Genomic DNA, 15,350 nt, shown 5'->3' on the forward strand with positions numbered 1-15,350 from the left:
AACACTGAGGTGCACTGTGAATCAATGACAAGAGAACTGGAGTCGTATCATGAGGCCAGTGAAGAATCCCATCGCAACAGTGTACCAATTCGAGAGGGGACCACTAAAAAAATACTAATAGTAATAATTTCATTCACAGCACAAATTTAAATAATTATCCAACATAAAATTCTTAAATGAAAGATCAAATACCTAAATCTAATGAATTAAGCATGTATTAAAACAAAAATAAAAATATTAATTTATATTGTGACTGAAAAACAGCAAGAATATGTGTCCTAATTTAAACGTGGGTAAAAAAAAATAGATAGCGGTTCTCACATGAATGCACGTCAGTGAATCTTTAAGCCATTTCAAAGAATCCTGCACATACTCGAGAAAATTAGTCACTAATTACAAGGAACATTATTCAGCCATTGCACACACATTTTTTTGTAGTCTTTAACTTTGTGCACTTTGTACAAGAATTTCAACATACTCTTTTCATTTCCAGTAAAACTTGCAGAAAATAAAAACAATTTCAGAGTTGCTCTGTCTCATATATGGGAACCCATTGTTTGCTCTGTAGATAAAATCTGTCTCTGAGCACAGACAATACTTCACAGCACCACCAATAGGCGGTGAGCCATCACTAAGGATGGATCAGTTGTAAAATTCTTGCTCAAGACCAGTACGATATTTAAAGTTACAATTTTGGCAGATAACTACAGTCAGTACTCTTTCTTTAGTCTGTTTTTTTTGTTATTTATTTTAGCCTATGCAATGCCAAAACAAATATGGTGGCAATATGTATGTACACTAAACTGCTAAAGTATTAATATTTATTATTTCACTACTGCTGTTTTACTTGTTCTAATTCAGTCAACCCATGTAATCACTTCAACCCTCACACAGAACAGTTTGACAAAGTTACTATTTTCAATAACCAAAAATAATTATTTTCAAAATCTCCTAATAAAGAACCTTCTCAGTATGTAGCTAATGTATGTCACTAGGGCTGGGCGATATGGAAAAAAATCATATCACAATAATTTTTTTTTCATATCAGACGATATAGATATGAATGAATGAATGAATGAATGTTTATTTCAGTTAAATACAAAATACAAAACACATACATATTAAAAAAAAAAAAACAACAAAACAAAACACCTACATATTAAAAAAACAAACAAACATAAAATTAACACATTTTGTAACTGAAAAAGGAAGAAGCTGAAGCCGGAGGCTTATTTCTGCTTCTCCTATTTACATCCTTAGTCCATGTCCACACCTTAAGTTGCAACAGATAAATACTTAAACTTAAATTATACTACATTCAGTGTAATAAGTTATTTTGTAATCATATTACTTTCATAGCCCTTCATAATTTGACAAATTAAAGTCTTTTTGAAACTCAACAGCGAGCTACACAATTTCACTTCATCCTTCAGTTCGTTCCATAGCTTGACACCAATAACTGAAACACTGTGATATTTAACATTTGTTCTTACTTTACATTTTTCAAACACAAACATCCCTCTTAAATTATAATGTCCTTCTCTTAACTTAAAAATTTTCTGAATACAAAAAGGAAGGTGTTTACTTTTAACGCGAAACATAAATTCCATTGTTTTTAAATATACAATGTCAAGAAATTTTAGTAAACCAGATTCTACAAAAAGTGGATTACTTGATTGGAGATAACCAGCTTTGTTTATGACTCTAATAGCTTTTTTTGGAGTTTAATTATTGGGTCTAAATTAGTCTTATACACATTGCCCCATATTTCCACACAGTATGACATATATGGCATTGCAAGTGAACAATACAACATATGCAAACATTTTTTGCTTAACAAGTCTCGAGTTTTATAAAGAATCGCAACAGCTTTGGACGTTTTGCGTTTGATATATTCTATTTGTGGTTTCCAACAGAGTTTATGGTCAATAATCACTCCCAAAAATTTTGTTTCATACACCCTTTCAATTTCATTAATTTTCAGTTTTATATCATCACTTCCCCTAGCACCACCAAAAACCATAAATTTTGTTTTATCTTCATTAAGTGATAACTTATTAACATCAAACCATTTTTTTAACTTGCTCAATTCCTTTTCCACAGTTTCTAATATTTGTTTCATATTTACTCCCGAATAAAGCAAATTAGTATCATCTGCAAATATTGTAAATTTTAACTTACTAGATGCCATTAAAATATCATTTAGGTAAAGTATAAATAACTTGGGTCCCAGAACTGAACCTTGTGGGACCCCACATGTTACTTTTCTAAGTTGTGAATTTGTATTTCCAATTGATACATACTGAGACCTATTATGTAAATAACTTTTTAACCAGTTTTGCGTCACACCTCTTATACCATACATTTCACATTTCCGGAGTAATATTGAGTGATCAATTGTGTCAAATGCCTTCCTTAAATCAATAAAAACACCAACAGTATGTTGTTTCTGATCCACCGCTGTTGCTATGTTTCTGCAAATTCCATTACTGCTAAAGATGTTGATCGGTTTTTCCTAAATCCGTACTGGTGATCATTTAATATCCTATATTTGTCTATGTCGTCATCTAACCTCTTTACAAACAGTTTCTCAAGAATTTTAGAAAACTGTGGTAACAGTGACACCGGTCTATAATTTGACACCATGTGCTTATCACCATTTTTATAAATCGGAATCACTTTAGCTATTTTCATATTTTCTGGAAAAGTGCCTGTTTGAAATGATTTGTTACATATATACGTGAATGGTATGGTGAATGGTGGATATGTATCACAATGTAAATCAAATCACTATTTTTGTCAAGCTTAAATTTTCCATTACTCATAAGTTAGTTGTAAAGACATCAGAAGGTTACTTTTGATTTAAATCGGATTTATTTTCTGTCAGAGGCTGAACATGACAGATGTGCTGAAGAACATAATACAACTGTTTCACATAAATAAAACAGGTACACATATTTAAAACTAAACTAAAAGTCTTACCAGCAGGCAAAAGCTTCCAAGTTCTAAAAGAAAACACAAACAAAACAGACCATCTTCACCAAACAATGTCAGGGGTATATTCTGTAACTTCCATAACTGGCGTTAACTGAAAATGAAACTTAACAAGCTTTGGTCCAACTTCCGGCTTCTATGCCACACTCTACTTTTCAGTACTCTACTTTTCACCTGAATTCTCGGTCAAATTTTCTCCCGAGGTAACACTCGTTACCACCCGCTGCAACCCAAACATTAGCATGTGTGCTGCAGCCGCTCTTACGCCTGTGCTGTGTGCGTCAACCTAACTTGAGGTGGCTCTAACATGATTGGTTCCGTGCGGCGCTACTTAATTATGACTGGCTGTTCTTATGTCTGTCAAAACATGAACAAATGAACTTTATCAAAATTGTATTGAGCATGTCTCATATTTCTATCAATGAAAAGTTACATCGTTGATATATATCATTATTGTTTTATCGCCCAGCCCTATATGTAACTAATTCATACCATACAATTATTGCAAAATCCTGTCATAATATAAACTGTCCAACTAACCATAATATACACACTGTCAATCATCCATCAACTCATCAACCTCCCTTATCACATGTACACATGATAAGCTGCTTTTCCCTCATGTTTGTTATGCAGAATAACAAAGCTTCTAATCACTTGCTGAGTCATACTATAAGCAAGTATTTTGCAAAGAAGAAACAAAAACTAACACTTAACTGTTTAGTTTTACCAAAACTTTACTATACAGCTCTTCTGTGCTTTCCCAACAATGTCTCCAATCCCCCTTCTATTGTTCTATTTACAGTTATTTTCACTTTCATTATAATCACTTAACTTTTGAAATGACCATAAGCATTTTGCTCTGTTCAGTAGTCCTTGTGTGCAGCCCACAACATCGCATTCAGTAGGTGATGTGTGGATGAGAAGTGGAAATTTCCACTAGCAGCCACAGCCCAGGCTTGAGATTTGCACATCTGAAACTTAATATGCCAAAGGGCAGCAACAAACACTGGGGCCTCAGAGGCAGAGGATGGGGCGCTTCAAAACCTTCTGGCTGTACACATTCATATGACGACAACTTACCAAATTTATGCACCATAGTTTCACCACCTCAAATGGAGGAGGTTGTGGAATTCTGCCAAATCATGGAACTGAAATGTCCCCAGAAACATAACTGCTCTTTCTTTTTTATGACTGAAGTAGCTGGTTAATTTGTAAAAGGAGTGAAGGGTGTAAAAACCTTAAAATAACTCTTGCTCCATTTAACTGTAACATGGGGGCGTATAATATTAATTCTGCAGAGTAAAAAATGATCATTCACTGAACTACTAATAAAAGTACTCATTTCCATTTCAAGTTCTGAAATATGCATTGAAAAAGCTTATTTTTCCAGTTACATCAACTCCTGTGGTAAGTAGGTCATTGTAACTATAAATCCAGCTATGCAGTTTCAGGAGGCACAGGACTTCAGTGGAACTGACAAGGTCAATCTAAAGTCAGCTGCAGCCAGAATTACAATTACTGGATTTATATGTAAAGTCACTAGATGTCCCTCTCATTCATGCAGGGTATTCACTGGAATATGCCTAACTTTAACAAACTCTACTTGTTATGACAGTTTTTCTTAAAGTGTTACAGTTTAATGTTCAGTGTCATGCTGCTTTGTTACTGAAAGGATTACTCTTACCAAATATAGTTAAAATACAAATTTCTAGATTCAGACCCTGTTTAATTATCAGTACTATATTCCCACTCAAGACTTTATGTGACTACTTCATCATAGCATTTCATATCTGTAAATTAAGAATTTGGTTAAATACCCATAAAAGTCATATTTCGTAATACATCTGCCAACAAAGCTAGAAAAATGTCACTAATCAATTACACTAAAATGAAAATGTAGCTACATAATACTCCTGGGTGGACTGTGATAGTAACCTGAGCTGACACAAACAAGGCGAACTGACACATACAGCTGTCTCATAGCACTTGTCCCTACATATCCAGTGCCACATTTCTCTGGAGGTTTTTTTCCCCTGGGTTCAGAGCACTGTGTCACCTCATTTACTGTCAATGTTTGCATGTCTTACTTACTTTTACTTTCCTTTCCAATCCATTTTGATTTATTGTTCAATTGCTTGTTATTTTTGTCTGGACTCCTCTAACACATAAACATTTTTCAGTCAAATCGTAACTGCCATTTAAGTTGAAAAAAATAAATAAATAAAAAAATAGACAAATAGATGACATTCAATAGGCTACATTTTTAGTTTTACACTACGTCAGCTACCTATTTTACAGAAACAGGACCCTGGCTCTGCAAAGTGCAGGGTCACAGTCACTATAAATACAAACTGTAGTCATGTGAGGGTGAGTAAGTTAAGCTGAAACATGAAAACAACCCACACCAAATACAAGTCATATCAGTTATTGGGGTTATCTCTTGCTGACCTACAGGAAACAACCAATCCAACATGAAATGGAAAACAGAAAGGTGTCAAGATGATAAGAGTAATTTTACAAACAAACATTTCATATAGGACACATGTTGTTTGTCAACTACACATATTTTCAACTGATGTACACCACTGGAGCCACTGTACCTTAATACTAGTAAACTGTAGAACATATAAAGCATTCAGAGAGTGTAAATCTCCACCAAGGCAGCATATGTTTTTGAAAAATTATCTGTTTCTACATTGTTTTTCACCATGATGTGCGTTTATGTGGAAAATTTGAATCTGGTCACTTGGGTTTTGTCAGATATGACTTGACTAATTTCTCTCACTGTGAATTTTGGAGTTTTTTCAAGACCGTGACCTTTGACTCAGAGTGGGTGAAATGTTGTCATTTTTTCTCACCATCATCTGGGTTTCATTCACAAAAAAGTCAGAATGATTTGTCCAAATTGTAAACACAATACTGTTAACAGGCAAACAAATAAAAGGTGGTAAAATACATAACCTCTTGCAGACATGACTAGCTTTTAGCATGGACATGTGCACAACTTTGACAACAGCAATAACACTGTGATCCCTGTTTCATAGAAGAGAGAATAAAGTACACATTAAAACATCACACTATGAAAGTCACCTATTAACAACTATGGCACATCTACATTCTATGTACTTTGCTTAAACTGAACACAATTTACTGAAAATACATGCAATATTCCACGGCAATGCTATTGGACACTGTTGTTTTGCCAGTCTGCAAGATTCTGCTATGCAAGTTCAGATCTTGAAGCCTGTATAGATAATGTAATAGATCAGTAATTTAAGCATCCCTGTCACCCATGTATTTACTATGTTCAATAGATGTATACTGACTAAATTACCTCTACAGCACTGCTATCTTTACCTTAGAAATATGAATGAAATTGTTTTTGAGTTTTATTACATTCACATTATTTAATCACTACTGCATGGAATGTCAATGCTATGTCTTCTTAAAGGCAACTATATAGAACATGTTGAATCAGCTCTACATGTCAAGACACAAGTCTGACTAAAATGTATTATGTAATCTCTGGTATTATTTGACCATTTAACCTTTGCGCTGAATGTAAAGGACTCGTACCCCCAAGTAAATCTCTACTCAGTCCATGACTGTTCAGCAATGTTCCACTTCCTTTTAACTGGGAATTACACAACTGGTATTAACACACAGAAGGTATGGAAATACATTCCCTATACTGCCACTGACTAGGAGGGTGTAAAAGAGTGGGTGCACACACACTTTTACAGTGAAGGTCATCTGAGTATAAGTGACCCCTTTAATCATGGGAGCATGGTTTTAAAAATTGCCATACTAAATGTCAAGTAACCAGTTAAGAATTCCAAAATCTAGAAACAAATCAAAAATGTGTTCTTGATTTGGTGAACTATATAACTCATGTCACTTAATTACAAATATAATGGCAATGTATATTTTAATTATAAATATTGTAACAATAGTAATTTCAATATAAAAACTACTTTGAGTGTTGTTTCACATGTTAATTTAACAATGTGAACTGTAAATCTCCAGGTAATAAATGAGTGGGTAACAACTTGGCTGTGTCTGAACAGTTGGCGTATTCAACCCTTGGCCTGTAAGACACATAATGTACCTTCTAAAGAAGATAAATGATGATTATTTAAAAGTTTAAAAAGAACCTTATATTTCTATATATGGATGGTCCATGTAATATAAGGCAAATCATCAGCTGTGAAAACAGATCCCTGATGCTTCTTTGACAGCATCAAGCACTTAATGCTGTAGCCTACATGATGAAGTAGTCTGTTATACTATACACCTGGTGTATACACAGTATTTGTTTCTCTCAGTACCTATTTAAAGTTACTCCCAAAAATATGATATGAGAACACCCTGGGTTGCTAGACATATTTTTTTCTAACTTAAGATTTCCTGCTTTACTTTGTGCTTGAGGCCTGATCAATATCACTGGAAATACCTGAAATTGATGACTGAAATCCTTCAAAAACAGTTAAGTATCAAACAGCAGGTTTGCATAATGATATTTACTTTTGTGCAATGTTTACTACCCCTGGACATGATGAAGAAAGAGCTAACACAGTCTCATATTAAACTTCAGTCTTCTCTTGTAAGTTAAAAGTTAAATAAAATAAAGTTCTCTTGCTTTGTCTGCTGAGAAAGTTACAAAATTTGTACAACAGTCCAACCAATCAATATTTCCAAAGTCATGTGCACAGGGTCATTATGATATCACTGTTAGTCAGTGTACATAAAGTTCAATGAGAGCGTCTGGTGAAGTACACTGTGTTAAATGTGATTGTATAACTTCTGTTCACATCAGGGCCACACGGTTCACAAACAGTCCACTTCGTATCATATGCTGCATTTCAACATATAGCTTAGTTAGTTCACTTACAGTTCACAAACACTACTAATCAATTTTCCTCCATTCTGAACATCTGGTCATGTGTACACGGCCATCGGTGACCCGGTGCTGAAGGGTCAGCGCACAGAAGAGTTCAACAAATTTTAATCATTGGTTCAGTGCCATCCACTGTCCATCGCATACTTTAGTACAAAGCTCTAATGATTTCAGTTACCTAAAATAAAATGTAGCAGAAGAGGAATAAACAGTGCATTGTTCTGAGTTTCTCTATGATTGTACAGCAAAGTGATTCTGAGCGCCAAATAAGACAAATGAATATGAATTCAATGTGAACACAACACAAATGGATGTTTCCCAGGTCTAACAGTTGTAGTTGATCATCAGTGGGTTTATTTGGCAACTTTGGCGTTTAAGCTTTCAGGAATACCTGCACACCTACAACTTCTACAACTTTAGTGAAAATGCTGATACAGAGACTGGTTTATTTTATGAGGAAAACTTGTAACTTAAGACAACCAAAATCCTTATACACTCAATTAATGCATATGAATGATAGACACAGTTATGATTCAAGACATACAAGCATTTACTTAACAATAATTTTGATTCACAAAGAAATCAAAATCAAAATTTATGCTACGGATGACACCTTGCTTATTTTGTGTGGACCCAGGAGGAACAATTGTTAGTACGGTAGTACCTACTGGAGATCCAAAATGATTACACAAATAAATAAATCTTCCTCAACCTTACTGAAAATGCTGATATGAACATGAATGAACTGTACAGTACATTTTGACAGCTTTTTTCCACCAGTGGAGGGGATAATAGTGACCAGACTGCACCTAAACCCTCTCAAAACCAAGGGCATAATTTACATGGAATCTTGATGATAGTGAATTACTGAGGCTTGTCTCAATGTACTTAATACAATAGTCAAGCCTGAAATTAACACATGCTGGATTCAGCAACAAGAGCAGCCTATTCGAATCCCCTTGAGTATTTTAATAGTTTATCCACTATGAGCACTGAACTGTGAATGCACAGTCTCATTCTCAAACTGCTCTCCTACTATACAAACTCAGGACTGTTATGGTTCAGGCGTGTTGTAGTGCACAATGCTGTCAGTGTTGACGGAAACATAAAGAAAGCCCTACTGTTGTCCTGCCACGCTTTGAAACAACGGTTATGGCTGTCCAGCAAATAATTTCGGCTCAGTATTGTCACTGCACTTTGTGTAAATGACACTATAACGGACTGACATAATGACTGTAACGTACTGACTATCACTGTTTATCAGTCAGGATGATATGATATCACTCAGCCAAGGTCATTAGTAGCACTTTAAGAACCAAATTTAATGATTTCAAGTAATGGTCTCTAATATAGCAGTGAACATCTAAGTTTAACCAATTCCCGGTGTGGATGTCGGGAGTCGGTTGGGCGTAGGCTGGTTAGCTAGTTAGCTAACCTACGCTAGCTACGGATGACATTGCATTACTTAACGATATCTGCCCATGATAAAAAATACTGCTAGTAAATTCAGATTAAATTGACGTCTAGGTATCTTAAAAGGTACAACGTTTTATTTTTATTTTATACTATTCAAGTGTATTGGAAACTAATACACGCGTTACATGTTTATGATTTTTAACTCGACAGCATCAACGGTTGAGCGCATTCAACACATCAGTTAGCATCAAAACGATAAGGGTTAAAAATATAAACCATCCACTTACCAGCGACTCCTCCAGTCCCAGTAGTTGTAGGTAGCTGTGTTTTCTTCTGTGACTCGTCTCTTCACACTCTCTGTGCTGGAAGGCGTTCGAGGGTGATAACTTGTCCCAGACTGAAAGCGAAGAAACCAAACTATCTTATCTTAACCAAAGCTGTGCTGCAGGGAGACTTCATCACACAACCCCCGCCTGTGATGCTGACGACGGCGGCGGTGGTGGTGGTGCTGGTTCGATCCCGGGGTAGGGAGGGTCGTGTCGTTGGGTCCGACCGGGGAAGCACAGGCAGAAAAGGACGGGAAAACGAAGAAGGGAGTTAGTGGTGACAGTGGTGCCGCTGACAGGGGATTCCTCCAAGGGTTTCTCCTCGTCGTGATTTCCCTCCCCCTATACAATGCGAGTGAGAGTCGTGGTTGACGATCTGCACGGTTCGCACGTAAACGTCGGCTAGCTAGTCCACGACCACCAGTAGTTAAGACCCCACCTCCTCCCAGTCGGATCGGCATACACAGACCGATGCGGGTAGTGCCGCTGGAGGTTGAGGACAGCGTGTACGAGGAGGGGGAGTGATGCTTGCATGAAAGACTGAGGGGAGAGGAGGGGAGGGGATGCGATGCTGCACATGGTCACGTAGCTGATTGCAAATGATCCTCTAAAAAATAAGGGTTCATGTCGGAACCAATTGTGGGTCTTCACTGAGATGCCATTGACAATCTCTGAACCTACACTATAGTGCAGTGGTTCCCAACCTTTTTTGGCTCCTGGTCCCATTTTGACATCATACATTTCTGGTGACCCCAGACATTCCAAACGGGGACTTTTTTTTTTTTTTTTTTTTTTACTAAAATTCATTTGTTTTTGATCATGTAATAGTTTTCTACAGGGGCGATTCTAGGATCTGGCCTTTGGGGGGACTCAGCCCCCAGGAAGCAGCTGACATCCGTTCTTAACAAAGAATTATTAGGCTGTTGAATTTAATCCAGTTTTTAAATTTCTTGGAAAAGGCAAAGATTTTTCATAAAAGCATGTGTGATAATCCAACCATGATCTATGTACAAGTTCCACTGACATTCAATCCCACCACTATATCAGCCATTTCACCAGATGCACCTTAAAACTATGATGTGTAATATTAATGACTAAGGATGAACAATTACCAGCTTTTCTCCAAAATTAGTGAATATAAACTGAGGAGAAGGTTCAGTTGACCACAGCTGTCTATTATATTGTGTCTCAGCTTTTTTGGTCTATTAAGGGATAAAAGACCATATTGAACTTTAGGCTAGTTGTGGGCTATTTCTAAAAGCCTATTCCTTCTAAATATGATTTAGGACAGCACATTAGGAGCAGTTAGCTGTCATTGAAGGTGCTTAGGGACCAACTCCTGATCTTCAAGAGTCCTGGGGACAGGGACCACTTACATGTATGATATTTGTCAGTTTAATAGATGATTTTACTAGCTGAGAAAGTCACAGTTTATGGCAAAGATAGTCATGAAACATTTACTCTTGTATTAAGAGCCATGAACTTCATCTTATGTCACACATGAAACACATCACTAACACCAAAACAGTCACTGCCTTGGCACAGTTTACTTTATTGTCAGACAGCAGAGTGAAAAAAATATTAAAAGAGATGAAAATCCCTCTAGTCCAGTTACACTGAAACTGCAGAGACATAGTTACTTTAGACAGTTATGATGGCATCTCCTCTGCCATTTTCAGGTATGTATTCTTTATATTCATATATTTAAAATTGACAAATATCATATATGTAAATAGTGACATAATTTAAATAGGATCAAAAAATAACTTGTTTCTCACCATTGACCGGAATGCAATTTTTTTTTTTTTTTTTTTTTTTCCAGAAATAATGTCCCATACTGTACAACTGGAAAGGGCTGGATAAGACAAAAAAGGAGAAGACAAAGTCCATTCTGAAGATCTGTAGAAACATGATGGAGCAACATTGCAGACTTACATAAACCACATATCCACATAACACACTGCTTACAAAGGATTATCAGTAACCTATAATTTACCACATTCTTTCAACAAAGCAAGTTATTCACATACAGTCTATTAGTATCGCTTGGTATAAGGTTCAGGATTATTCTCAAAAGCAAACACATGAAAACTATTACTGCTCATTTTATCCAACCACCAGTGGTGCTGTTTTAACCTTTCTTTTTAAGGGTGGTTGTTGCAATGGCAGTGAGAAATGTTTATTCATGTCTGCCCGTATAATGAACAGTATACAGTTGAACTTTATCAATGATGATGATGGTAAAAAGGGAGGATGATACAGAAAAGATGACTTATATTAAAACTGTATCAGTATTAACTGACACTTCAGAGCTATTTTTAGGATCATGATAGGTTTTTGGTTAGCTGAAGTAAAGGAACGATAATTTACTATCTACAAAATCTGGGACAAAACTCTAACATATATGGGATATGGCCCAGGGAACTGATTGTCAAGGCCTCCAAGGCAGATTTCTTTGACTTTGACCCTGCCTGCCAACAAATGATGGTTGAAATGTGACTGATTAAATGCTTTAATATGAAAATACATGTCTGGAAGCAGCACAACCAGGGGAAAAGCTATGAACGAAAGCGGACAGACCATTTGGAATTATTTAATAAGTATTCATGGACAAAATGTGATTAACATCAGTCTGTGATTCAGATATTTTTTTAGGCCAGCAGAGAAGGACCTACAGACCCTGATGACCCACCACTGATGGGAAGAGCCATTAATCGAACAAGCCAACCATATACTGTATATAAAGTCAAAGTAAAGTGCATGTAATGTACAGACTCGGTATCAGTATGCTCATATAGCATTTAGAGTACACAGTATAAGTGCTTTATTATAGTGCCTCTCTGAAATTGTGCTATATTAATTTATAAAAGGATATCTACAGATAGGGGGCCATTTGCGTCAGTAAAATAAGTAGGCATATAATGTGTCCATTACTCCCACCCACATTAGATTTGAGCTGATAGAAATACTGATATTACATCAATATGCCATGATTCATTCACTCCATCATTCAAGGCTCAGAGAACTGTTTCTGCTGCTGTTGGCTGGTTGATGAAGATAAGAGGATATTTTCTGGCTCAAAATGTTTTGTCTTATAATGCTGTTACAATAACTCACAGCCATCTGCAAAAGAACTGAATGAGGACCACCAAGTTTTAACCTAATATATAAATATAAACCTATTTCCAAGGTCCACTGTGTGAGATTTAAGTGGATTTAGGAGGATTTAATAGCAGAAATGCATTATAATAGTCAAATTTGTGTTTGCAGTTTTGTATAAATCATCTGAAAATAAGAATAGCTGTGGTTTCATAATATGTTTTCATTACTTGACAACTATTAATGTCATCTACAATGAACAAATGCTAGTTAATGCTAACAAAGAGGACAGGATGGGGAACATTCATCTGCAAGTTCACTGCTAGATATTACACACTGAACCAAAGTTTGGGATTATTAGGATGAAATCAGACCCACAGCTTTAGAGTGAATATATTCAGTGTATATCTCTATTACCCAGATCATTGGCATCTAATGATAATTTGAAGTGAAAAAAAAAAAAAAAAAAATTATGTGTATATACATATATGGTGGGGAAGCAAAATTTACAATGAACATTTAGTTGTTTTTTCTCAGCAGGCACTATGTCAATTGTTTTGAAACCAAACATATATTGATGTCATAATCATACCTAACACTATTATCCATACCTTTTCAGAAACTTTTGCCCATATGAGTAATCAGGAAAGCAAACGTCAAAGAGTGTGTGATTTGCTGAATGCACTCGTCACACCAAAGGAGATTTCAAAAATAGTTGAAGTGTCCATAAAGACTGTTTATAATGGAAAGAAGAGAATGACTATGAGCAAAACTATTACGAGAAAGTCTGGAAGATACTATTAAAGAAGAATGGGAGAAGTTGTCACCCGAATATTTGAGGAACACTTGCACAAGTTTCAGGAAGCGTGTGAAGGCAGTTATTGAGAAAGAAGGAGGACACATAGAATAAAAACATTTTCTATTATGTCAATTTTCTTGTGGCAAATAAATTCTCATGACTTTCAGTAAACTAATTGGTCATACACTGTCTTTCAATCCCTGCCTCAAAATATTCCCCACCCCATATATATATATATATATATATATATATATATAGATATACACATATATATATATACACACACACACAGGGTGGGGAAGCAAAATTTACAATGAACATTTAGTTGTTTTTTCTCAGCAGGCACTACGTCAATTGTTTTGAAACTGAACATATATCGATGTCATAATCATACCTAACACTATTATCCATACCTTTTCAGAAACTTTTGCCCATATGAGTAATCAGGAAAGCAAACGTCAAAGAGTGTGTGCTTTGCTGAATGCACTCGTCACACCAAAGGAGATTTCAAAAATAGTTGGAGTGTCCATAAAGACTGTTTATAATGGAAAGAAGAGAATGACTATGAGCAAAACTATTACGAGAAAGTCTGGAAGATACTATTAAAGAAGAATGGGAGAAGTTGTCACCCGAATATTTGAGGAACACTTGCACAAGTTTCAGGAAGCGTGTGAAGGCAGTTATTGCGAAAGAAGGAGGACACATAGAATAAAAACATTTTCTATTATGTAAATTTTCTTGTGGCAAATAAATTCTCATGACTTTCAATAAACTAATTGGTCATACACTGTCTTTCAATCCCTACCTCAAAATATTGCAAATTTTGCTTCCCCACCCTGTATATATATATATATATATATATATATATATATATATATATATATATATATATATATATATATATATATATATAAATTTTTTAAGTAGAAATACTACACGTATGCTCTTTAAGTATCATCAATACATGACATGTATAAATGTTTTTAACCCATAAAGACCCAAATAGCCATAACGACCATAAGCATCTACTGATCTAAATTGTTTAATAACTTCTGATCCACTAATCTCATCAATACATACAAATAACTGATGTAAAATGCAGTTTGTCATCTTTTCATGGTCATCAGATATGACCCATTTGGACATTCAGAGACTCCGTAGTGAACATGAAAACACCGTCATCTTCTACAACACTGATACACCAGTAAAACCCATGGAGTTGGATCAATGACAGTGGATGGAAACACTCGGTTTATGTTCAGTTAATGATAGATTTTGATGAGTGTCTTTTTCTTCAGTTTTCTTTGTTTCTGATATAATACCCCTCAACTTTAATCTGAACTGTTACATATACATGATCAGTAAATTAAGTATAGGAAAATACCAGATTTTTACTGAAAAAATACAAAATACAGAGGATTATGTCATAATAAATTGTGATAAATCACTTGGAACAGCCACAAAAGTAACACTGGATCTTTATGAGTTAAGCTGAGTCCAAGTTTGAATAAATGATTATAAGTAATACTAATATGAATTAAATTGCAATTTATTCATATAATTTCAATGGCATCTAAGACACAAGCGTTAGTAAAATCCAATTCACCTCCTGATTCACTTTATTTACATTATTTTATATACATATTCCACTACATGTTTTGTTCCTCTACATATTAGAGTTACCAAATGTGATTTAAAAGCCAGTGCACTGACCAAATATATTAGAAAACATCCTGACATTTCAATCAGAACCATTTGAAAGCCACAATCAGATAATTGACTGCCCTCTCTGAGAATGCCAAGAGACTTTTGTCAG

The 15,350-nt window shown here is 35.3% G+C and overlaps 1 protein-coding gene across 1 annotated transcript in view; it reads right to left on the minus strand.

Annotated features, from left to right (window-relative positions):
* rnf24 (ring finger protein 24) overlaps positions 1–10,121 on the minus strand; it is a 32,464-nt gene extending 22,343 nt beyond the window's left edge. Inside the window, exon 1 of the mRNA XM_030143274.1 lies at positions 9,598–10,121. The gene's annotated coding sequence lies outside the window, so the exon portion shown is untranslated. The remainder of the gene's footprint in view (positions 1–9,597) is intronic.
* Positions 10,122–15,350: the final 5,229 nt, after the last annotated feature.

The sequence above is a fragment of the Sphaeramia orbicularis genome, chromosome 1 (genome assembly GCF_902148855.1).
Source record: "Sphaeramia orbicularis chromosome 1, fSphaOr1.1, whole genome shotgun sequence".
Classification (NCBI taxonomy): domain Eukaryota; kingdom Metazoa; phylum Chordata; class Actinopteri; order Kurtiformes; family Apogonidae; genus Sphaeramia; species Sphaeramia orbicularis.